The sequence below is a fragment of the Caretta caretta genome, chromosome 24 (assembly GCF_965140235.1).
Source record: "Caretta caretta isolate rCarCar2 chromosome 24, rCarCar1.hap1, whole genome shotgun sequence".
NCBI lineage: Eukaryota > Metazoa > Chordata > Testudines > Cheloniidae > Caretta > Caretta caretta.
Window position 1 is genome coordinate 11,529,352 of NC_134229.1, and position 26,247 is coordinate 11,555,598.

Below are 26,247 nucleotides of genomic sequence, written 5' to 3' on the forward strand. Positions count from 1 at the left end.
TTCCATGGGCACCTGCCCTGGGGCTTCATTCAGGGAAACACACTTCTTTAGACTAGTTAGTTCCTGGATGATACAGCAAGCGTGCTCGTATCTACAACTAATATTTTTTAGATTTAAGCACACACGCACGTAAGCAATAGCTTTAGAACATCCCAAATAATTACCTAAAATCTGAGATGGTATCTAGTAATTAGCAGCAGGTCAGCAATGGCTAGACACTTCCCCACTGGGGAGTATGCTGTCTCTCAGGATAACTTCAGAGAACTCCTCCAAAGTACACTCTATTATCGCCTCTTTTTAGAACTAATTTTTACAAAACCTGTAGTTCATAGTGACCCCTACTGGGTCATCACTTCTCCTAACTTCAATCAATTGCCTATCAACAAAACTTTCCTAACAACCTTAGCCATAATAAGCTTCTATCTCAGTCACCCAAACTCAAGGTCTCCATTCACTTATTTTCTTTCAGTCTCAATTTGTTGATTCTTTTCTCCCCACTTTCCATTCTGGTTAGCAGAAACTACAAACGTGCAGCCAGTATTCAAACTCGCCTCCAAAAGCCCTTGTCCAAACTAACCCTAAACTACATGATGTTCTATTTGAGCAAGTCATGGTGGCAGAATGCATACAATAGGACCACAATTAGCTTGATGAAATTCTGGGGTAACACACCCCTCAATTCCAGAGTAACCTTAGGCACCAAATTACCTGTGTGAATCTGGGCCAGACTGGCTGGTCAATAAGGAAGGGAGCAGAAAGGAAACTCAGAAGGATGATATTATGATTCAGAAGCATTTTAATGTGAATCGGAATACAAGTACACAGAAAGCGACACAAAGAATTCAGTATTAAAATAATATCTCCAAGGTATCAAGAAGGGCTACAACGAGTCACTGGCTCCAAGGTGATGCATTTCAAGCCAGATGTTCTTCATTCTTCATCACAGCTGTAGATTTTACAGTCAAGTTCTCTTTGCAACCATTTTAAGGTATTAGTTTCATCACAGTCAGAATCAAATGAGACAAAGCACAACTAAAACCAAGGACGAAACTACTTCTCCAGTAAACAACAAATAAAGCAAAGTTGAAAGCAGAAACAAATGGCAGAAATGCATAAAAGGACTAGAACACGTAGGGCTTGATTCTCATTGACACTAAAACCCCTTTGCAGGACTTTGTAAGGAGCCTGCTTCATTTACTGTGTCAGCGTGACCTAAAGGGGCCTTCATGGAATTAAGATTCACACCCAAACACGTTTTTCTAGAAGAAGCAGAGAGTCTGGAAGGCAGTAGAGGAAACAGTCAACCAGTGTAACCAAGGAAATAGAGATATGGGGCAGATTTACTGAGATGCTGAGCACTCACAGCACCCATGGGAGTTGAGGGCACTCTGCATTTCTCAAACCTATTGCCCACAAACTCATCTGTGAATCTTGCTTAATGTTTCCAGGTCTTTCCACATTCCGGGTCTATTCCTCCTCGGCGAAACATGGCCAACCCTTTCCATAGCCGTGCCCCCAGCCCCAATGGCAAGGGTAAGGGTACCAACAGCCTTTGGGATAGCCCCAACAACACTTGTACGGCCTTCGGTAATACCATGGCCTACAGTAGCCGTAACCTCTGGAACCACCCCAGCCCCCATAGTGGTAGGGCTTGTAATACAATTCATCACTAAAGTTTTCGTCAAAAGTCATCTTTCTGTGTCGGAGGTAAACCTGAAACACACAACAGGGAAAAGAGTCAACATAATGCACTAGGGTCATAGAGTAAAAGGTTCAATGCTCAGGGAAATGATGACCCAGACCCTCAGTTCCTGGATACATGTTGCCTCTTAGTTCCTCCTCCTAGCCGCCTTCTTCCACTCACTCCTACCCTCCCTCTTAACCAGCCCTTTTGAGTCCCTCTCAATCCTTCCTCTGACAGCAAAATAAATATCTGCTATAGACTATTTCTATCATGTACACTTGGGATTTTTACTCTCTTTTACAAATGGTTTAAACAAAGGATGGCAGGGACTAGTTTGCTAATCTTAATTTCCTTGAGAGGATTTAACCTCAGCATGAAAACCCCTTTCTTCTGAATAACAGACTGGCAGTTTGGCTTCTAAACTTTCTGAGCCAACAATACTTGCTAATAAAGGAAGGGAAAACCGTGCTCTGAAATGTCCCTAGTCTCTGTTTGCCATATGCTGGAAAGGGGTGACGGGATGGATCACTTCAGGATTACATGTTCTGTTCATTCCCTCTCAAGCACCTGGCATTGGATACTGTTGGAAGACAGGATACTGGGCTAGTTGGATCATTGATCTCACCCAGTATGGCCGTTCTTATGTTCTAAAATACCTTTTTCAAAACAAAACATTAAGAGCCAAGTCCTGAGCGGGTAGATAAGGGCACTGTTCAGCTGAGTTCAAGGGTCTAGGCTAATTTACCTAGCTTTGGATCTGCATCTAACATTGCTACTAGAGCAGGTAGGAACATAGAAATTTCCATGCTGGATCAGACCACAGCTCCTTCTCATTGATTATTCTGTCTGAAATCTGGCCGAGTACCTTCTGCTACAGAATAAGGAACAACACAGTGACCTATTCTGAAAAAAACTGGGGAAGTTTCATCCTAACTCCCCTAACTTTAAAGCTGAATATGGAATTATTGAAAGCTACTGATGGGATTCCAACACCTAATTCCTAGTGATAGTAAACATGAACTCCTCTCCCAAATGCCTAGGCACCTCTGAAAATTGAAGCATTTACTTCTAAACCATGAACGCATCAGAGCCTGCAACTTAACAACTACTGTGTTATTGGCAAACCCCCTTTACTGTGCCAATAATCACAAAGTCATGCACAAGATTGAGTCCTAAATTAAACCGTGACTAACGGGACATCGCAATAGCTCTCGAGAGAATGAAACAAATGGGACTTACCCCGGTCGCTGAAGAGGATAAGTCAAGAGAAGTTGTTAAGGAGCCTGGAGTTGCGAGCGCTTTTATACAATTTCTTAGACTGCCTGGAGAATACGAGACACCCTTTTGCTCAAGGTCTTAATTAGTTAGAAAACATATTATGCTGTGCGAGTCACTCCTTCAATTGATATAATTTGTTTTCAGGATTATTACCATGTGTTTTCAACCTCACATGATCTGACATGCACCAGACAGCCTATAGGTTTCTTTCATCTGAAAAGTTTTATGGGACACATTCATTCCTCCGCAGAAGTTACAATGGGAATGATGTAAAAGATTGTCAGAGCTGTAACAGGTGCAAAGTCTGCCATTAGATGGAGGTCTCCACTTTGGTCCTGGTAAGCCATGTGGGCAGGTGTTGGTGGCATTGCACAGTTCTCCCTGCAATTCGTAGGAGGGAGAGAGCATTTTTCAGGGACCCCTCCCCATTTACATTAATTCTTATGGGGAAATTGGATTCGCTTAACATCGTTTCACTTAAAGTCGCATTTTTCAGGAACATAACTACAACGTTAAGTGAGGAGTTACTGTAGTCCACATAAGTGTCTCTCCTAGTGGTGCAAGTACGGCGGTAAGTCCGGTATTCCGTACCAGTCAGATATTTATTCTAGCCAGTACACTGTACTGCAAAGACACAGAACAGCCCCACGTCGGCAGCTTCTCCAGCGTGGCTGTACCGCTCCAAGCCCTTCCACACACCTGAGTCTCCTGTCTGGGGTCTGTACAGCAGCCCAGCCAGAGGACAGGGCTGGGGGTGGGGCTGGGGTCGGTAAAGCCACTCCAGAACGGCTGGCATGGGGCCACCAAGCGGCCCCACATTCTGCTCCTTCCGCCACTGCGGTTCTGGAGAGCCCTGCTCTTCAGAAGTCTCCAGCACAGTGGGATTAGGACAGAGGTCCCCCCCTCAGGTAACGTCTCCCATGCCCAGTGCTGCACCCCTGCACCCAGCCCAGGGCCACTGCACTCTCCCCACCCCAGGATACCTATGGAATGGGTAAAGGGGGGTTCTCTCCTTCTCTCCATATGTGTCTCCCCCCACCCCCAGCACATTGCACCGCTCTCCCTGGCAGCTGCCAGGGGAGAGGGACACAGCTGCTTCTGCCTGAGAGAGCCTGGCTGGGAAGCAGCTGCAGTCCACACCCTGCCTGGACACAGGTGCAGGAAGGGGAGGGGAGCTCCTCCTCCCTCGGCCCTTTTCCCAGGGCCCAGGCATGGGGAGGACCACTGCTGTCCCAACTGCCAGAGACAGGGGCCGAAAGAGCAGGAGCCCCCTCTCCCCTCCGGCATGTTTCTCGCTCACTCATCCCCTATGCCCTGCAGCTGGGACGGCAGCAGGTAGCCCCTGCCCGCGCTCTGCTGTGGGGACAGGGCCCAAGAGCCTCCCTCCTGCCCCGTGGAAGCTGAGCCCAGGGAGGGAACCGGCCACCACTGCCTCCCAGCCAGGCTCTCACAGGCTACAGCAGCTCCATCGCTCTTCCCACCTGGCTGCCAGGGAGAGCGGCTGAATGTGCCGAGTGGGGGAAGCGCAGGGAGAGAAGGGCAGAGCCCCTCTCCCTCCCTGCCCCGCCAGGCCAATCTGGGGGGCACTTGGCCCCCTCCTCCCTCCTCCCACACATCGTCTCTGGTCATAGTTTCGCCCCACTGATTCCATCTTACCTTCCAATACACAGTTCCTGGAGAAGGAGACATAATTCATGGCCCTCAAAAAAGAATCTTTGCCCAGACACTGGCAAGTGATGGACTCCCTGTTTGCAACACCATTTGTCCTGCTCACCGATAATGCAGCTCTGCGCTGGCTCCAGACAAGGCAGGACTGAAATGCCTGCCTCACCCAATGGTACTTAGCATTACAGCCGGTCTGCTTCCCTGGAGAACAGATGAAGTTGTGAACATTCAATGAGTGCACTGATAGGGCCACTCAAAGTTGGAGGTATGAGAAGGAGTGTACGACCCCTCTAAGGGGTCAGCCTGGAGATCCCAAATAGAACAGCCTGGGTGCAATGAAGAGGACTCCCTGCTCCAGCCTAGTGACCATTCAAACAACAAGAGGAAACTGAGGAGGGGGAGGCGACTACAAGCGGAACAGCCTGTACTAGGGGGTGATCTCCCTCCAGCTCTGGAAGGTTGGCATGGGCAGGCACAGGAACTTTGCACTTTATTTTGCAGGAGCCAAAGTTGGATCTGGAGTTAATGACCTTAGGTTTCTTGTTACATGTGCTCCTGCCCTGGGGCTTCATTAAGAGAAACACACTTCTTTGAAACAACGAGGAGTCCTTGTGGCACCTTTGAGACGAACAAATTTATTTGGGCATAAGCTGTCGTGGGCTAAAACCCACTTCATCAGATGCATGGAGTGAAAAACACAGTAAGCAGTATATATTTGAAAAAATGGGAGTTGCCTTACCAAGTGGGGGGTCAGTGCTAACGAGGCCAATTCAATTAAGGTGGAAGTGGCCTATTCTCAACAGTTGATTACTTTTGTAGTGCTAACGAGGCCAATGCAATGAAGGTGGACGTCGTCCATTTCCAACCATTGACAAGAAGGTGTGAGTATCAGCAGAGGGAAAATTACTTTTTCTAGTGACCCATCCACTTCCAGTCTTTATTCAGGCCTAATTTGATGGTGTCCAGTTTGCAAACTAATTCCAGTTCTGCAGTTTTTTGTTGAAATCTGTTTCTGAAGTTTTTTTGTTGAAGAATTGCCACGTTTAAGTCTGTTACTGAGTGTCCAGAGAGACTGACGTGCTCTCCTACCAGTTTTTGAATGTTACAATTCATGATGTCTGATTTGTGTCCATTTATTCTTTTGCATAGAGACTGTCCGGTTTCACCAATGTACATGGAAGAGGGGCATTGCTGATGGCATGATGGCATATGTGACATTGGTATATATATCACAGTGGAATAGGCCACTTCCATCTTTATTGAAGTAAAGGAGTTTTCATGGAATTTAGATTCATGCCCTAACAAGTTATTCTGGACGAAGCAGAGAGTACGGAAGAGAGGGAGGAAACAGTCAGCAAGTGTAAGTTGGGAAATAGAGATATGGGACAGATTTACTGAGGTGCTGAGCACTCACAGCTCCCATGGGAGCTGAGGTCGCTCTGCATTTCTGAAAGCCATTGCCCATCAGATCAACCGTGAATCTGTATCTTGTTTTCCATTTCCTGGTCTTTCCATGTTCCGGGTCTATTCCTCATGGGCGAAACATGGCCAACCCTTTCCGTAGCCGTATCCCCACCCCCATGGCAAGGGGAAGGGTAGCAACAAACTTTGGGATCGTGAAGGACATAAATCCACACGTGTAGAGATCAAGCATAGGAGTTTATTACGTACAGAGCTGACGGAGTGTCACCTCGCTTATTAGGCTCAGAGACACTGTCAATCAATTGATTACAATGGAATATATGGATTTTCCATGGGCGGGGAAAATGACGGGGTAGGTAGTCCCACAGGGGTCAAATGGATTTTTATGGATTTTATGGAGGGTAAAATGGATTTATTTGGGGTTGGACCCCTCGGGAGCTGCGCATCTGAGTGTTAGAAACAGGAACACTTCTCAGGCCGTTTTCAGTTAAGCCTGCAGTTGTTAGGGGACGTAGTTCAGACCTGGGTCCGGGTTGGCAGCAGGCTAGCGTCTCTGGCTCGAACCAGGCAGGGCGCTGAAGTCCCAAGCTGCCAGGGGTAACAGGCTCGGGGTAGTCTCAGCATATCAGTTGGCAGTTCCCAAGGGGTTTGCTGTGATCCAACCCGTCTTGACTAATGTTGTCTTGTAATTCAGTCTAAGAATGTTCAACTGAGAGAGTAGCATGTGTCATGAGAAATTGGACTATGTGGTTTGAGCTCTATCTCTGCCCTTGACTCCTTGTGTAACCTTCAGCACAATGGACCTCTGTTTATTTGCATAGAAAATAAAGAGACTAACACTCTTGTCTGATGTTAAGTGGTATCCTTAGAACTCAGGATACCAAAGCACTTCACAAACAGTCATTAAAGTTCTATATATGCAAATGTCATATGATTACAATAGTAACAGCTTGTTCACAGAAGATGTCTATGTTTTAAGTAATAGGGTCACTTTAAATATGTATTTCAATTTCTCTGATTTGTAGGTCATAATCAGGTCCTGATATCTAGCCTCAGAATTTGTCGCTTTTTGATTTTTATTAAATAGCTGGTCCGTGGTTCGCTTGTGTATAAAATTCCATTTTATAGATTATGGGCCAGATCCTGAGCTGCTGTAAATTGCTACTGCTCTGTTGACTACAAGGACATCTGAAAATCGAAGAAATGCTCTTCCCTTTCCATGGTTAGAGGAAGCTCTGTTTGGAGTGGATGGAACAATTTTAGTCTTGTAGCTAGAACACTTAATTAAGGGTGCAATTTACAGAGCAACATATGTGTTTCCAACACCGAGATCCTATGATTTCTAACTGAAGACAGGAAATTTAATCCTTTGAAAGATGTGAATAATCTCATAGCGCCACTTTCATTGAGGCATTTTGGGAAGAAACTCCTCCACTTTCTTCTGTAAAGGGCCGTTTCAGTGCTCTACTTCATTCGGAAGTGGCTGGTACTCGTTACTGTGTGAAACACAATAATGGATTCAATAGACCTAGTCTGACCTAGTCTGAGAGTTCCTATGTTCTTATTCTGGAAGTAGCAATTTTAGAAGCAGATCTGAAATTGGGGTAAGTTATCATCGCTCCACGGAAGTCAGTATAACTGAGCCAATTTAACCCAGCTCACAACTGGTCCTTAGTATTTTGTCCTGAAAAAAATAATATTTATTTGCCATTCATTCATTAGCAAGTATTGCTGCCTCACAAGTTTGACAAACAAAAATTCCATGAAGGCCCCTTTAGGTCCCTCTGACACAGTAAATTAAACAGAGCCCTTAAATGAGGGTGAATAAAACATTGACACTGACTTGAAGTCTTCTTACAAAGCAGTTTGAAAGGGTCGTAGTGACAATGAGAATGAAGCCCTCTGTGTTCTAGACCTTCCATGCATAGATACCATTCTTTTGTTTTCAACTTTGCTATATCAGTTGTATAGTGGAGAAGTAGTTTCATCTGTGGCATAAGTTGTACTTTGCCTCATTTGATTCTGACTGGGATGAACCTAGCACCTTAAAATGGTTGCAAATAGGACTTGATGGTCAAACTGTACAGCTGTAATGAAGAACCAAAAACATCTGGTGTGAAATGCATCACTTTGGAGCCCGTGATGGATTGCAGACCTTCTTGAAACTCTTGAAATATATCCTCTCTACTTTGCATTCTTTTTGTCTCATGCTGTGTACTCCTCTTCTTACTCACATTTAAGTCATTCTGAATCATAATACCAGCCTTCTGCTTTTCCTTTCTGCTCCGTGCCTTATTTACCAAGCACTGTGGCCCAACTTCACAGAGCTCCTTAGATGCCTAACTCCTCCTGAAATCACTGGGAGAGTGGCACCTAAGACCATGTCTGCACTACAAAGTTAAGTCGACACACGACCACCGCTATGAATATACTGCTGTTGCATTTCCACACTCTGCTCCTTGTGTCAGCAGAGCATAGATACAGTAGCAGATCTTGCATTGGCACAGACAACAGCGCACAGTGGGTGGCTATCCCACAGTGCAACCGGCCCCAGGGTGTTTCGGGAAGGGCTTGCAATGCCTCATTAAGGTCGGCTCAGTGTCACATGATGCAGGTTTCTCAATCGCATCATTCCATAGGCATCCTACTCGTTTCCAGCTGCTTTGCAACTGCCCTGGTAACCTTCGAGCCATCCATCCATGTCAGAAAGCATGGGTCCTGCACGGCTCTGCAATATTGTCCTGTGGGTAATGAACACAATGGTATGAGAGGAGCACAATGCAGGGGGGTGGGGGGCTAGACACCACTTCCCTGAACTCATCTCCCACCTCATAGAAGCGGCATGTCTGTGGAGCTGCATCAAACCCAACTCTTAGCCTCCTGCTCTGCCTGCTGTGCCTGCCGCAGCTGTTTTATTTTTACTCTGCTCTGCTGCGTTTTGCCGTCATGGCCCTTCTCCTCCACGCCCGGAGTAACTTTCTGTGGCTGGAGCGGACCTGTGCCTGCTCCGCCTCCTCTCCCCACACACCCAGGAGACCCACCATCTTCCGTGTACGCCAGGCGGGAACGTGTTTGCTGTGTGGAGCCCCCATGCTCAGCTGGGCAGTAGCTATGTCAGCTCTCCACACCGAGCAAACGGGAAGAGCAAGTTCAAAATTTCCCGGGACTTTAACAGGGGAGGGGCACAGCCCTGTGAACCTGGCTGCAGGAGAGCAGAGTTCAAAATGGTTCCAAAGTGGTCATGGTGGGCATTGTGGGATACCTCCTGGAGGTATCTAATAGTAATTAGCAGCAGGTGAGCAATAGCTGGACACTTCCCCAGTGGGGAGAATGCTCTCAGGAAAAAGTGTCACGGGATAGCTTCAGAGAACTGCTCCAAAGTACACTCAACGATCCATGGTGACAGGGTACAGCAGGGCAGCCGTTTTAGTCTGTATCAATAAAAAAAAAGAGGAGTTCTTGTGGTACGTTAGAGACTATCAAATGTATCTGGGTATCCCTTCACATTCTTGGCTTCCAAACAGCTCACTAGGAAAAGATGTTATTGTAACCCTGTTGGTCCCAGGATTTTAGAGAGAAAAGATGGGTGAGGCAATATATTGTTGATGGGACCAGCTTCTGATGGGAAGAGAGACAAGGTTTTCAGCTTACAGAGAGCTCTTCTTCAAGTCTGAGAAATGTATTCAAATGTCACAGCTAAATAGAAGGTGGAACAGATTGTTTACCATAAATAATTAACATCCATTTTAAGGAATCATTCAAAGCCCACCTGTCCGCCGGACAGGTCAGGTATGGCACCTCTTTCATTACAAATTGCACCCTGCATATAAGTTGCGTATAAAGAAGCTAAAAAAACTCACAAGACACTTAACTAATGTTGTCTTTTAATGCAGTCTAATAATGTTCAACCCAGCAAGTAGCATGTGGCATGATAAATCTGACCACATGGTTTTATTTCTGTCTCTGCAACTGACTCCTTCTGTGACCTTCTGCATAATGTGCCTCTTTTTATTTGCATAGAAAATAAGGAAACAAAAACTTGTATCAGATGTTAAGTGGTGTCCTTAGAACTCAGGATACCAAAGTACTTCACAAACAGTCATTAAAGTTCTATATATTCAAATGAACTTCCCCGCAGGGTCTTCAGAGGTTTATAGGCCTTGTAGTGCCCTCCACCAGAGTGAATGCCAAATCATAGGGCCTCAAGAACAACTCACTGAAGTCAATGGAGAAATACCATTCATTACAGCGTGAATTGAATCAGATGCTTTATGGTAGATGTGCAGAGCATGCAGAGCACAGGCTCCCTGACATTGCAGTGGTTAATGCCAGAATATCCCAAACAAAGACCAGCATGGCTTTGAAAGACCAGACTGGATTCTTGTACATGCTAATGATGCTCAGTTCCAGATCTGAATTTGCTTCAGATACATTCCCACTGTAACTCCAAGGAAGTCACGAGAATGATACCAGGAATGTAGTCTACCCATGAAAATGTTCATATAAAATAATCCTGCACGTTGTACTTTGCCTGAGAGGTTGAGATTACACTAATGAACATAAACACTGAGGAAACAATTAAATAAATTGAAAGAGTCACAACAAAGAGTCCAACAAAATGTGTTTTGTAACTAATAAGGACCTCCTGCACAAATGGTGTCTTCGATCCTCCAGGCAGTTTCAGAAACTGTATAAAAGCTCCTGCCACACAGGGATCTTCTAACCTCTTCTCTTCACTTACTCTCCTCGGTGACCTGGGTAAGTCTGATTTCAATCAATCTCTTGATAACTACTGAGGTGTCACACTAGTAATGTTTTCAATTCAGGCCTGAATCTTCTATGTTGTCTCTGTGATTCTCAGCACTTGTGAGGAGTTTTTTCACAACTTTATGTAGTTAAGTTGCAGGTATTAGCAGATTCATGCTTTAGAAGTTAAGGGCGGGATTTGCAGAGCCACATATGTGTTTCCAACACCGAGTTCCTATGACTCCTCACCAGAGACAGGAAATTGGAATCCCTTTGGTAGCTCTGAATAATCTCACAGTGCAGCTTTCTTTGAGTCATTTTGGGAAGAAACTACCACACTTTCTTCCATAAGGGGACATTTCAGTGTTCTACTTCATTCGGAAATGGCTCGTACTCCATACTGTTTCGGACAGGACAAGGGATTCAATAGATCACCGGTCTGCTCCAGTCTGACAGTTCCTATGTTCTTCTGTGTGCAGGTAGCAATTTTAGATGCAGATCTTAGGCTGGGGTAAATTACCATAGATCCACTGATATCAGTGTAGCTGAGTCGATTTAATCCAGCTCATAATCTGGTCCTTAGTATTTTGTACAGAAAAAAGAATATTCATTTGCCATTCATTCAGTCGCAAGCATTGCTGTCTCGCAAGTTTGACAAACGAAAACACCACAATCTGCTTACGGAGAGAAGTGGTCCGACTGCTGAGGCAAAATCCGCGCTAGGAAACTAACATTATGAACTTTGTCCTTGACATACTTTGTATAAACATTTTGTAAAAGGGAATAAATATCTCATTCATGCAAGGTAAAAATGGCCTATAACATATGTGTAATCTACGGACAGTATTTTTCAGAGAAAGGGATTGAGAGGGGATCAAAGGGGTTGATTGAGAAGGAGGTTAAGAGTGTGTGGAAGAAGAGGATTAGGAGGATGAAATGGGAGGCAACACGTAGCCAGCAACTGAGGGTCTACGTCATCATTTCCCTGCTCTCTCACTCTTTCTCCACTGAGCTTTGACCCATTTATTCCACCAACTCCCATGCATTATACAGTAGAACCTCACAGTTACGGGAATGGAGGTTGTTCATAACTCTGAAATGTTCGTAATTCTGAACAAGCCATTATGGGATGCTCCTGAGGGCAGACTGCTCGGAGTGGGGGGTCACAGCTCTGCAGTAGTGGCCTGGTGAGTGGGGGTAGAGCAGGCAGCTGGTTCTAGCCGCCTAGCAAGCGTGGTGAATGAGGCACCTGGGGCACCAGAGCGTCGCATGCAAGCAGGAGCTCGGCTCCGACTCCAGCAGCTTACACTCCAGACCAAGTTTCAGTAGCCCCTCGGGAAATTTCTTTCCTGTGTTCTGAACTTGCAAGCTTGTTCCCCTTCCAGCCGGAGGCAGGGAGGGGGGAAAACAGCATTCACCACCTCCTACCTGTAAGTGGTTGCCCTGCACCGTGCCAAGTATGGAGTAGGGTAGGATAGGCAGCTCAGATGTGCCTAACTTTAAGATGCAATTGTTAGGCACTGTACAGTATTTGCTGGTTTCTTTGTTTCTTTGTTTGTTTTTGGCTTTGTTGCTGCCTGATAGCTTACTTCCGGTTCCCCATGGTGTCCAGTTGACCGGTTAGTCTGTAACTCTGGTGTTCGTATCTTTAAGGTTCTACTGTATTGACTCTTTTCTCTTCTGTGTGTTTCAGGTTTACCTCCAACACAGAAAGATGACTTTTGATGAAAACTTTAGTGACGAATTGTATTATAAGCCCTACCATTATGGGGGCTGGGGTGGTTCCAGAGGTTACGGCTACTGTAGGCCATGGTATTACCGAAGGCCGTTCAAGTGTTGTTGGGGCTATCCCAAAGGTTGTTGGTACCCTTATCCTTGCCATTGGGGCTGGGGGTACGGCTATGGAAAGGGTTGGCCCTGTTTCGCCCAGGAGGAATAGACCCAGAACATGGAAAGACCAGGAAACGGAACACAGGATACAGATTCCCAGATGAGCTTATGGACAATGGCTTTCAAAAATGCAGAGCGACCTTGACTCCCATGGGAGCTGTGAGTGCTCAGCAGCTCAGTAAATCTGCCCCATATTAATATTTCCCAGGTTACACCTGATGATTGTTTCCTCCACTGCCTTCCATACGCTCTGCTTCTTCTAGAATAATCTGTTTAGGCGTGAATCTCAAGTCCATGAAGGCCCCTTTAGGCCCCTCTGACACGGTAAATGAAGCAGGGGCCTAATTGGTGGGTCAAAACAATGAACACTCATTTTAATGTTCATTAAAGAGCCATGTAAAAGGGGTCTTAGTGTCAATGAGAATCTAGCCCTATGTGTTAGAGCCTTTTCATGAATATGTACCATTTGTTTCATGAATATGTACCATTGTTTTCGACAGGACTATAAATGTTGTATATTGGAGAAGCAGCTTCCTTTTTGGCTGAACTTGTGTTTTGTCTCGTTTGATTCTGACTGTGATTAAACAAATATCTTTACATGGTTGCAACCAGGACTTGATTGTCAAACTCTACAGTGATGAAGATAGAAAAACATCTGGTGTGAAATGCATCATCTTTGAGTTATTGATTCATTGTAGACTTTCTTGAAACCCCTGAAATATATTATTTCTATTTTGCATTCTTTCTGTCTCTTGAGGTGTACTCCTCTTCTTTTTGACATTAAAGTCATTCTGCATCATAATACCAGCCTTCTGGCTTCCTTTCTGGTCCATTCCTTATTTACCAACCACTGTGGCCCACATTCACAGAGCTCCTTAAGCACCTAATTCCTGTTGAAATCATTGTGAGCATGGCACCTAAATACCTCTGTGAATCTGGGCAAGTGTGTAAACCTACACTCCTGCACAGGGAGCCAGTGCTCGCTCACACATCTTCAAGTTCTCAGATCATGGAAATACCATGAGACAGTCACACCTTGGCTTCATAAATAGTACTACAGGGCAAAGAGAGCCTGTGGGTACGTCTGCATTGGAGCTGGAGTTGTAATTTGCAGCTCGGACTGAGCTAGCGCACTAAAACTAGAAAATTGTGATTTTCAATCAAATCTCACAATTTTCAGAGCCTGACTCATGATTTTTGAATAACTGGGTTGACTACACTGCCAAGAGTTCAGGCTGTAACACAGTGCGCATTGATAACGCTCCATTGACTTCAACACTGCTGTGTGGAGCTGTGCAACATTTTTTGGCCAACATTTTTGATACAAATATTTATTTTCATCAAAATGTTTTGCAAAACAGTTCATTTAAACCTTTTTAATTAATTTTTTACAATATAAATACAGAAAAAACAAACATCAGCCCTACAGCTTGAAAACCTCTGTTAGATCCAGAGGCGACACATGGGATGGTCACGTGCACCCCCAGAACCTTTAGATTGTGTCCCCCCAATTCTCAATAGTTACATGTCGCCTCTGCTAATGATCATTTCAGCTGCAACTGTGAAATATAATTAATTGGTTTAATTTCTATAGTGGATAAGTTTGTTATTCATAAAACGACAGTCTAGTTTGGCCATTCATTAAGCAGACAACATCTCAAATAAGACAGAACAGAAGGAAAGAAGCAAAATTGAACCCCCTTCAAAAAAAGCAAAAAGTGAGGGTACTTGGTTTTATGTGTGTATGTATGTGTTGATGGAGAATCAAGACCCGAGTGTAGAATTTGTGGAGAAGATCTTTCCAAAGAAGCACTTAAGCTGGTAAAACTTACAAGACATCTGAGGTCTTTGCATGTGGAAACCACTGACAAGCCAGTGGAATATTTTGAAAGAAGGGGAAATTTCTTACTAAAATCAAAAAAGACAATATACACTGTGTCAACTGTACAAGAGAAGGCTCGCAAAGCATCCTACAATGTTGCAAGTAGCATCGCTAAAAACAGAAAGTCACGTGCAATTGCTGAAACTTTCATGATGCCAGCTGCAATGGATATGTGCTATGAAATGTTAGGGGATGAAGCTGCTAATAAATTGAAGAATGCGCCAGCATCAAACGACACCATTAAAAGGTGAATTACAGATGTGGCAGCTGACATGAAACACCAGTTGTAACACAGGATTCAAGTATGTGGGAAATAAAGCTTACAACTGATGAATCTTGGGATGTGTCTGGTGAGGTTCAGCTGTTGGTTTATGTGTGATACATCTGTGACGGGAAAACAGAAGATCTGCTGTTTTGCAGATCACTACCAACAAAAACAACGAGTGATGAGGTTTTTAAGTATCCGGATAATTTCATGACAAGCAACGACCTAGACTAGGGGCAGTGTTATGGTGTGTGCACAGAAGGTGCAGTTGCAATAATGGCGAGGCATAATGGGGGTGCAAAAAAAATTACAGATGTTGCACCATTTGCAAAAGTAACGCACTGCGTGCCTCACAGGGAGAACCTCATCATGAGAATGATGCCAGATGACCTGAAAGATGTACTTGACGAGACAATAAAAGTTGTTAACTTTATCAAAGCACACCGATTGAATGTATGTATTTTTTTCGGCAATGTGTGCAGAAATGGGTAAATTGGATAGTCATAGATAGTCATAGAATATCAGGGTTGGAAGGGACCTCAGGAGGTCATCTAGTCCAACCCCCTGCTCAAAGCAGGACCGATCCCCAATTTTTGTCCCAGATCCCTAAATGGCCCCCTCAAGGATTGATCTCACAACCCTGGGTTTAGCAGGCCAATGTTCAACCTTCTCTACACACTGAGGTCAGATGCCTTTCCAAGGGAAAGGTTTTGAATTGCATTTCTGAGCTTTGTGAGTCTCTGAAAGTATTTTTGGACGAGCAAATGTACAAATCTACAGGTAGATTCTCAGAGGAGAACTGGCTGGCTTGGCTTGCTTATCTTGCTGATATCTTTGATCCCCTGAATCAACTAATATTAGCAGGCGAGGGCACCACTCAGCTCTTGTCAAATTGTCAAACAAAGTGACTGTGTTCATTGAGAAACAGGATCTATGGCAGAAATGAGTGCACCAAGGGAACATGGGCATGTTTCTGCTCCTTCAGGTCTGGTGGAGGAAGGAGACCTCATGCTGTTTCTTTGCTAAGATATAGATCTCTTTGTCCCTTCCCCCCCCCCCAACTTCTTGCCAAGAATGGCCACTTGATAGGTGATGGTCCTTCTGTTTTTTTTGACACCTGGCTTGCCCTTTGTCTTTGAGAAAACATTCACCCACATTCATGTGCCCCAGCCCCCTAACGATTTTCGTTGCCCTCCGCTGGACTCTCTCCAATTTGTCCACATCCCTTCTGTAGTGGGGGGACCAAAACTGGATGCAATACTCCTGGTGTGGCCTCACCAGTGCTGAATAGAGGGGAATAAGCACTTCCCTTGATCTGCTGGCAGTGTTCCTACTAATACAACCCAATATACCTTTGGCCTTCTTGGCAATGAGGACACACTGCTGACTCATATCCAGCTTCTCGTGCACTGTAATCCCCAGGTCCTTTTCTCCAGAACTGCCGCTTAGCCAGTCGGTCCCCAACCTATAGCGGTGCATGGGATTCTTACTTCCTAAGTGCAGGACTCTGCTCTTGTCCTTGTTGAACCTCATCAGATTTCTCTACCCTCCAGGGTATCCACCTCTCCCCGCAGCTTAGTGTCATCTGTGAACTTGCTGAGGGTGCAATCCATCCCATCATCCAGATCACTGATAAAGATGTTGAACAAAACCAGCCCCAGGACCGATCCCTGGGGCACTCCGCTTGATACCGGATGCCAACTAGACATCTGTTGGTTTCTTTCTTGGGCTTGTCTTGAAGCAGGAGGTAAGATGTGTACCCAGAAGCCTCCTGCTGCAAGACAAGCCCAAGAAAGAAACCAACAGAACTCCACTGGCCACCACATACAGTCCTCAGCTAAAACATCTCCATTGCATTATCAGTGACCTACAACCCATCCTTGACAATGATCCCTCACTTTCACAGGCCTTGGGAGGCAGGCCAGTCCTTGGCCACGGACAACCCGCCACCTGAAGCATATTCTCACCAGCAACTACACACCGCACCCTAGTAACTCTAACTCAGGAACCAATCCATGCAACAAACCTCGATGCCAACTCTGCCCACATATCTACACCAGCCACACCATGAAAGGACCTAGGCAACTGGTAACTGCAGATAGTGGGGCGGGGGAGCACACTGGCAGGCCCTCCCCACCACACCACAGCTATGTTCAACTTCCCGGTGACTGCAAAGGCACCCTCCAGCATCAGCCTCTTGAGCATTGCTCCCCGTAACCATGTTGCCCACGCTTAAGGCCGCACCTCCCAGAATCATCAAGAGGAAATATGGCACCTTGGGTGAACTTGTAGTTTCATAGATTCATAGAAGGGACCATTATGATCATCTAGTCTGACCTCCTGCACAATGCAGGCCACAAAATCTCACCCACCCATTCCTGCGATAAACCTCTCACCTATGTCTGAGCTATTGAAGTCCTCAAATCCTGGTTTAAAGACTTCAAGGAGCAGAGAATCCTCCAGCAAGTGACCCATGCCCCATGCTGCAGAGGAAGGCAAAAAACCTGCAGGGCCTCTTCCAATCTGCCATGAAGGAAAATTCCTTCCCGACCCCAAATATGGCCATCACCTGAACCCTGAGCATATGGGCAAGATACCCAGGAAAGAATTCCCTATAATAACTCAGATCCCACCCCATCTAACATCCCATCACAGGCCATTGGGCCTATTTACCATGAATATTTAAAGATCAATTAATTGCCAAAATCATGTTATCCCATCATACCATCTCCTCCATAAATTTATCGCGTTTAATCTTAAAGCCAGGTAGGTCTTTTGCCCCCACTGCTTCCCTTGGAAGGCTATTCCAAAACTTCACTCCTCTGATGGTTAGAAACATTTCATAGAATCATAGAATCATAGAATATAAGGGTTGGAAGGGACCCCAGAAGGTCATCTAGTCCAACCCCCTGCTCGAAGCAGGACCAAATCCCAGTTAAATCATCCCAGCCAGGGCTTTGTCAAGCCTGACCTTAAAAACCTCTAAGGAAGGAGATTCTACCACCTCCCTAGGTAACGCATTCCAGTGTTTCACCACCCTCTTAGTGAAAAAGTTTTTCCTAATATCCAATCTAAACCTCCCCCACTGCAACTTGAGACCATTACTCCTCGTTCTGTCATCTGCTACCATTGAGAACAGTCTAGAGCCATCCTCTTTGGAACCCCCTTTCAGGTAGTTGAAAGCAGCTATCAAATCCCCCCTCATTCTTCTCTTCTGCAGGCTAAACAATCCCAGCTCCCTCAGCCTCTCCTCATAACTCATGTGTTCCAGACCCCTAATCATTTTTGTTGCCCTTCGCTGGACTCTCTCTAATTTATCCACATCCTTCTTGAAGTGTGGGGCCCAAAACTGGACACAGTACTCCAGATGAGGCCTCACCAATGTCGAATAGAGGGGAACGATCACGTCCCTCGATCTGCTCGCTATGCCCCTACTTATACTTATTTGTCTAATTTCAAGTCTAAACTGCCCGATGACCAGTTTATATCCCTTTGTTCTTGTGTCCCCATTGGTACTGAGCTTAAATAATTCCTCTCCCTCTCCGGTATTTATCCCTCTCATATATTTACAGAGAGTAATCATATCTCCCCTCAACCTTCTTTTGATTAGGCTAAACAAGCCAAGCTCCTTGAGTCTCCTTTCATAAGACAGGTTTTCCATCCTCGGATCATCCTAGTAGCCCTTCTCTGTACCTGTTCCAGTTTGAATTCATCCTTCTTAAACATGGGAGACCAGAACTGCACACAGTATTCCAGGTGAGGTCTCACCGGTGCTAAAACCTCCTTATCTCTACTGGAAATACCTTGCCTAACGCATCCCAAGACCGCTTTAGCTTTTTTCACGGCCACATCACATTGGCGGCTCATAGTTATCCTGTGCTCAACCAATACTCCAAGGTCCTTCTCCTCCTCTGTTACTTCTAACTGATGCGCCCCCAGCTTATAACTAAAATTCTTGTTATTAATCCCTAAATGCATGACCTTACACTTCTCACTATTCAATTTCATCCTATTACTATTACTCCAGTTTACAAGGTCATCCAGATCTTCCTGCATGATATCCCGGTCTCTCTCCAAATTGGCAATACCTCCCAGCTTTATATCATCTGCAAACTTGATTAAGACACTCCCACTTTTTGTGCCGAGGTCAGTAATAAAAAGATTAAATAAGATTGGTCCCAAAACCGATCCCTGAGGAACTCCACTGGTAACCTCCCTCCAGCCTGACAGTTCACCTGTCAGTATGACCCGCTGCAGTCTCCTTGTTAACCAATTCCTTATCCACCTTTCAATTTTCATATTGAGCCCCATCTTTTCCAATTTAAGTAATAATTCCCCATGTGGCACCGCATCAAAACGCCTAACTGAAATCTAGGTAAATTAGATCCACTGCATTTCCTTTGTCTAAAGAATCTGTTACTTTCTCAAAGAAGGAGATCAGGTGGGTTTGGCACCATCTACCTTTTGTAAAACCATGTTGTATTTTGTGCCACTTACCATTGACCTCAATGTCCTTAACTACTTTCTCCTTCAAATTTTTTTCCCAAGACCTTGCATACTACAGATGTCAAAGCAACAGGCCTGTAGTTACCCGGATCACCTTTTTTCCCTTTCTTAAAAATAGGAACTATGTTAGCAATTCTCCAATCATACGGTACAACCCGAGTTTACAGATTCATTAAAAATTCTTGCTAATGGGCTTGCAATTTCATGTGCCAATTCCTTTAATATTCTTGGATGAAGATTATCTGGGCCCCCCGATTTAGTCCCAGTAAGCTGTTCGCTTCGACCTCAGATATGGTAATATCTACCTACATATCCTCGTTCCCATTTGTCATGCTACCATTATCCCTAAGCTCCTCATTAGCCTTAGTAAAGACTGAGGCAAAGTATTTGTTTAGATATTGGGCCATGCCTAGATTATCCTTAACCTCCACTCCATCCTCAGTGTTTAGCGGTCCCACTTCTTTCTTTGTTTTCTTCTTATTTATATGGCTATAGAACCTTTTACTATTGGTTTTAATTCCCTTTGCAAGGTCCTACTCTGCATGGCTTTTAGCCTTTCTCACTTTATCTCTACATATTCTGACCTCAATAAGGTAGCTTTCCTTGCTGATCCCTGCCATCTTCCACTCCCTGTATGCTTTCTGCTTTTTCTTAATCACCTCTCTGAGATGCTTGCTCATCCAGCTTGGTCTACAACTCCTGCCTATGAATTTTGGCATCCTTACCCCTGTGGCTCCTCCAGCCCCCCACCCCCGACATCGCCCCTGGCTCCCGCTGCCTCCCCCACACCCTCACCACCACCCCCAGCACCACCAGGCCTCACTGCCTCCCCCCACCACTGCCCCGACTCCCTGAGCTCCCGTTTGCCCACCCCTGGCAGGCTAGTCTAGACACGTACACAAACAGGTAAATAACTTTCCTTTCTGGTTTAAAACTCATGTCGCCATGCCGGTGTCTGCAGTGAAGAGGAGTTATTCTCCCTGGGGCCATGTGGCTGCTGGCGGAGACGGACAGACTCAGCAGGCTTTCCCGCGCCCCCTCTGGCAGAGAGCTGTGCTGCCAGCCCGGTCTCGCTCCTCTGCTCTGGGCGCCACCTCGTGGGGTACAGCAGGAGTGCCTCCGGCTGGTGCCTTTCCCAGGCACGTCCCCTCAGCCCAACTCCCACCCTGGCAGAAATCTGGGGGGTCATATGACCTACATGTCACCCCTTAGACAACTGGTGCCCCCCTAAATTGCGGGGGTACAATCTAGAGGGGAGGACACATGACCACACCACGTGTCTCCCCTTCCCAGTCCCCGCCCCGCAGCCCTGAATCCAGCCCAGGGCCACTGCACTTTCCCCACCGCAGGTTATGTATGGGGTGGGGGCTCTGTCCTTCTCTCCCTGCGCCTCCCACCCTTGGTATGTTCAGCCGCTCTCCCTGGCAACTGCTCGTGCCTCAGAGAGAGCCTGTGTGGGGGGTGACAGCAAACCACTCCCTGCCTGGGCTCGGTTGCTGGGTGGGGAGGGTGCTCTGGCTCACTTGGCCCCTGTCCCCCCGTAGCAGGTCCAGGACAGAGGGAGGACCACTGCTGTCCCAGCTGCCGGAGACAGGGGCTGAACAAGCAGGAGCCCCCACTGCCCCCAGCATGTTTCTGGCTCAGTTGTCCCCTGTGCCCCGCAGCTGGGGCAACAGCGAGAAGCCCCTGCCCAAGCCCTGCTGCGGGGTCAGGGGCCAAGTGATCCGGAGCCTGCCCTCCTTGTCCCCCGAGAGCCGCGCCCAGGGATCCACCATGGCCTCCCAGCCAGGCTCTCACAGAGAGAAGCGGCTTCGTCGCCCTTCCTGCCTGGCTGCCAGGGAAAGCGGCTGAACATGGAATGGGAGCGGGGGAGGGGGGAACAGGGAGAGAAGGACAGAGCCCCTCTCCCTCCTTGCCCACACCAGGCCAATCTGGGAGGGACTTGACCCCCTCATTTTCCTCCCCCATACGTCATCTCCGGTCATACTTCTACCCCACTGATTCCATCTTGTCTACCAGTAAACAGCTCCTGGAGATTACCTTCCATCCTGATTTTGCAGGTGTGATTCTTTTACTTTTTTCTTTTAAAATAAAGGTCTTCTTTTAAGAACCTGATTGATTTCAGTGTCCTGAAGACAAAGGGTCTGGTCTGTGCTCACATTGCTAAGGCAAACTACTGGTTGGTAGTTTATTCTCAAGCCTCCCCAGGAAAGGGGCTGAAGGGGCTTGGGGGGATATTTTGGGGGCTAGGGGTTCTAAGTCACCCTTCCCTGAATATTTTGTGTAAATCCCTTGGTGACGGCAGCAATATCAGTCGAAGGAATTAGTGGCATAGAGAAGTTTTCACCTAAGCGGGTAAAATATAAGCTTAGAGGGTCTTTCATGCGGGTCCCCACATCTGTACCCCAGAGTTCAGAGTAGGGAGGGAACCCTGACAGCCCTCAAAAAAGAATGTTTGCCCTGACACTCGGCCGTGATGGACTCCCTGTTTGCGACACCAATTGTCCTGCTCACCGATAATGCAGCTCTGAGCTGGCTCCAGACAATGTTGGACTGAAATGCCTTCCTCACCCACTGGTACTTGGCATTACAGCCGGTCCGGTTCTGGGTAGAACAGGTGAAGACGTGAACATTCGATGAGTGCACTGATAGGTCCACTCAAAGAGGGAGGTATGAGAAGGAGTGTACGACCCCTCTAAGGGGTCAGCCTGGCGCTCCCAAATAGAACAGCCTGGGTGCAATGAAGAGGACTCCCTGTTCCGCCAGAGGGACGAGTCAAACAGCAAGAGGAAACTGAGCAGGGGGGGAGGAGCCTAGAAGAGGAACAGCCTGTAAGAATGGGGGATCTCCCTCCAGCTCTGGAAGGTTAGCCTGAGCAGGTGCAGGAACTTTGTGTCCCCTTTGTTCTGCAGGATCCAAACCTGGATCTGGAGGTAATGGCCTTAGGATTGTTCCATGGGCACCTGCCCTGGGGCTTCATTCAGGGAAACACACTTCTTTAGACTAGTTAGTTCCTGGATGATACAGCAAGCGTGCTCGTATCTACAACTAATATTTTTTAGATTTAAGCACACACGCACGTAAGCAATAGCTTTAGAACATCCCAAATAATTACCTAAAATCTCAGATGGTATCTAGTAATTAGCAGCAGGTCAGCAATGGCTAGACACTTCCCCACTGGGGAGTATGCTGTCTCTCAGGATAACGTCAGAGAACTCCTCCAAAGTACACTCTATTATCGCCTCTTTTTAGAACTAATTTTTACAAAACCTGTAGTTCATAGTGACCCCTACTGGGTCATCACTTCTCCTAACTTCAATCAATTGCCTATCAACAAAACTTTCCTAACAACCTTAGCCATAATAAGCTTCTATCTCAGTCACCCAAACTCAAGGTCTCCATTCACTTATTTTCTTTCAGTCTCAATTTGTTGATTCTTTTCTCCCCACTTCCCATTCTGGTTAGCAGAAACTACAAACGTGCAGCCAGTATTCAACGTCGCCTCCAAAAGCCCTTGTCCAAACTAACCCTAAACTACATGATGTTCTATTTGAGCAAGTCATGGTGGCGGAATGCATACAATAGGACCACAATTAGCTTGATGAAATTCTGGGGTAACACACCCCTCAATTCCAGAGTAACCTTAGGCACCAAATTACCTGTGTGAATCTGGGCCAGACTGGCTGGTCAATAAGGAAGGGAGCAGAAAGGAAACTCAGAAGGATGATATTATGATTCAGAAGCATTTTAATGTGAATCGGAATACAAGTACACAGAAAGCGACACAAAGAATTCAGTATTAAAATAATATCTCCAAGGTATCAAGAAGGGCTACAATGAGTCACTGGCTCCAAGGTGATGCATTTCAAGCCAGATGTTCTTCATTCTTCATCACAGCTGTAGATTTTACAGTCAAGTTCTCTTTGCAACCATTTTAAGGTATTAGTTTCATCACAGTCAGAATCAAATGAGACAAAGCACAACTAAAACCAAGGACGAAACTACTTCTCCAGTAAACAACAAATAAAGCAAAGTTGAAAGCAGAAACAAATGGCAGAAATGCATAAAAGGACTAGAACACGTAGGGCTTGATTCTCATTGACACTAAAACCCCTTTGCAGGACTTTGTAAGGAGCCTGCTTCATTTACTGTGTCAGCGTGACCTAAAGGGGCCTTCATGGAATTAAGATTCACACCCAAACACGTTTTTCTAGAAGAAGCAGAGAGTCTGGAAGGCAGTAGAGGAAACAGTCAACCAGTGTAACCGAGGAAATAGAGATATGGGGCAGATTTACTGAGATGCTGAGCACTCACAGCACCCATGGGAGTTGAGGGCACTCTGCATTTCTCAAACCTATTGCCCACAAACTCATCTGTGAATCTTGCTTAATGTTTCCAGGTCTTTCCACATTCCGGGTCTATTCCTCCTCGGCGAAACATGGCCAACCCTTTCCATAGCCGTGCCCCCAGCCCCAATGGCAAGGGTAAGGGTACCAACAGCCTTTGGGATAGCCCCAACAACACTTGTACGGCCTTCGGTAATACCATGGCCTACAGTAGCCGTAACCTCTGGAACCACCCCAGCCCCCATAGTGGTAGGGCTTGTAATACAATTCATCACTAAAGTTTTCGTCAAAAGTCATCTTTCTGTGTCGGAGGTAAACCTGAAACACACAACAGGGAAAAGAGTCAACATAATGCACTAGGGTCATAGAGTAAAAGGTTCAATGCTCAGGGAAATGATGACCCAGACCCTCAGTTCCTGGATACATGTTGCCTCTTAGTTCCTCCTCCTAGCCGCCTTCTTCCACTCACTCCTAACCTCCCTCTTAACCAGCCCTTTTGAGTCCCTCTCAATCCTTCCTCTGACAGCAAAATAAATATCTGCTATAGACTATTTCTATCATGTACACTTGGGATTTTTACTCTCTTTTACAAATGGTTTAAACAAAGGATGGCAGGGACTAGTTTGCTAATCTTAATTTCCTTGAGAGGATTTAACCTCAGCATGAAAACCCCTTTCTTCTGAATAACAGACTGGCAGTTTGGCTTCTAAACTTTCTGAGCCAACAATACTTGCTAATAAAGGAAGGGAAAACCGTGCTCTGAAATGTCCCTAGTCTCTGTTTGCCATATGCTGGAAAGGGGTGACGGGATGGATCACTTCAGGATTACATGTTCTGTTCATTCCCTCTCAAGCACCTGGCATTGGATACTGTTGGAAGACAGGATACTGGGCTAGTTGGATCATTGATCTCACCCAGTATGGCCGTTCTTATGTTCTAAAATACCTTTTTCAAAACAAAACATTAAGAGCCAAGTCCTGAGCGGGTAGATAAGGGCACTGTTCAGCTGAGTTCAAGGGTCTAGGCTAATTTACCTAGCTTTGGATCTGCATCTAACATTGCTACTAGAGCAGGTAGGAACATAGAAATTTCCATGCTGGATCAGACCACAGCTCCTTCTCATTGATTATTCTGTCTGAAATCTGGCCGAGTACCTTCTGCTACAGAATAAGGAACAACACAGTGACCTATTCTGAAAAAAACTGGGGAAGTTTCATCCTAACTCCCCTAACTTTAAAGCTGAATATGGAATTATTGAAAGCTACTGATGGGATTCCAACACCTAATTCCTAGTGATAGTAAACATGAACTCCTCTCCCAAATGCCTAGGCACCTCTGAAAATTGAAGCATTTACTTCTAAACCATGAACGCATCAGAGCCTGCAACTTAACAACTACTGTGTTATTGGCAAACCCCCTTTACCGTGCCAATAATCACAAAATCATGCGCAAGATTGAGTCCTAAATTAAACCGTGACTAACGGGACATCGCAATAGCTCTCGAGAGAATGAAACAAATGGGACTTACCCCGGTCGCTGAAGAGGATAAGTCAAGAGAAGTTGTTAAGGAGCCTAGAGTTGCGAGCGCTTTTATACAATTTCTTAGACTGCCTGGAGAATACGAGACACCCTTTTGCTCAAGGTCTTAATTAGTTAGAAAACATATTATGCTGTGCGAGTCACTCCTTCAATTGATATAATTTGTTTTCAGGATTATTACCATGTGTTTTCAACCTCACATGGTCTGACATGCACCAGACAGCCTATAGGTTTCTTTCATCTGAAAAGTTTTATGGGACACATTCATTCCTCCGCAGGAGTTACAATGGGAATGATGTAAAAGATTGTCAGAGCTGTAACAGGTGCAAAGTCTGCCATTAGATGGAGGTCTCCACTTTGGTCCTGGTAAGCCATGTGGGCAGGTGTTGGTGGCATTGCACAGTTCTCCCTGCAATTCGTAGGAGGGAGAGAGCATTTTTCAGGGACCCCTCCCCATTTACATTAATTCTTATGGGGAAATTGGATTCGCTTAACATCGTTTCACTTAAAGTCGCATTTTTCAGGAACATAACTACAACGTTAAGTGAGGAGTTACTGTATCCAAATAAGTGTCTCTCCTAGTGGTGCAAGTACGGCGGTAAGTCCGGTATTCCGTACCAGTCAGATATTTATTCTAGCCAGTACGCTGTACTGCAAAGACACAGAACAGCCCCACGTCGGCAGCTTCTCCAGCGTGGCTGTACCGCTCCAAGCCCTTCCACACACCTGAGTCTCCTGTCTGGGGTCTGTACAGCAGCCCAGCCAGAGGACAGGGCTGGGGGTGGGGCTGGGGTCGGTAAAGCCACTCCAGAACGGCTGGCATGGGGCCACCAAGCGGCCCCACATTCTGCTCCTTCCGCCACTGCGGTTCTGGAGAGCCCTGCTCTTCAGAAGTCTCCAGCACAGTGGGATTAGGACAGAGGTCCCCCCCTCAGGTAACGTCTCCCATGCCCAGTGCTGCACCCCTGCACCCAGCCCAGGGCCACTGCACTCTCCCCACCCCAGGATACCTATGGAATGGGTA

At 46.1% G+C, this 26,247-nt stretch overlaps 2 long non-coding RNA genes across 2 annotated transcripts; both read right to left on the minus strand.

Moving 5' to 3' along the window:
* Positions 1-813: 813 nt before the first annotated feature.
* LOC142069939 (uncharacterized) lies at positions 814-5,547 on the minus strand. Its single transcript, XR_012665900.1, has 3 exons — positions 4,619-5,547; positions 2,924-3,006; positions 814-1,713 (listed from the first exon to the last, which is right to left on the minus strand). It is a non-coding gene; the product is annotated as an uncharacterized LOC142069939 (long non-coding RNA).
* A 17,520-nt stretch (positions 5,548-23,067) lies between these two features.
* Positions 23,068-25,791, minus strand: LOC142069945 (uncharacterized). The gene is made up of 2 exons (XR_012665907.1): positions 25,213-25,791; positions 23,068-24,002 (listed from the first exon to the last, which is right to left on the minus strand). It is a non-coding gene; the product is annotated as an uncharacterized LOC142069945 (long non-coding RNA).
* Between the last annotated feature and the right edge of the window lie 456 nt (positions 25,792-26,247).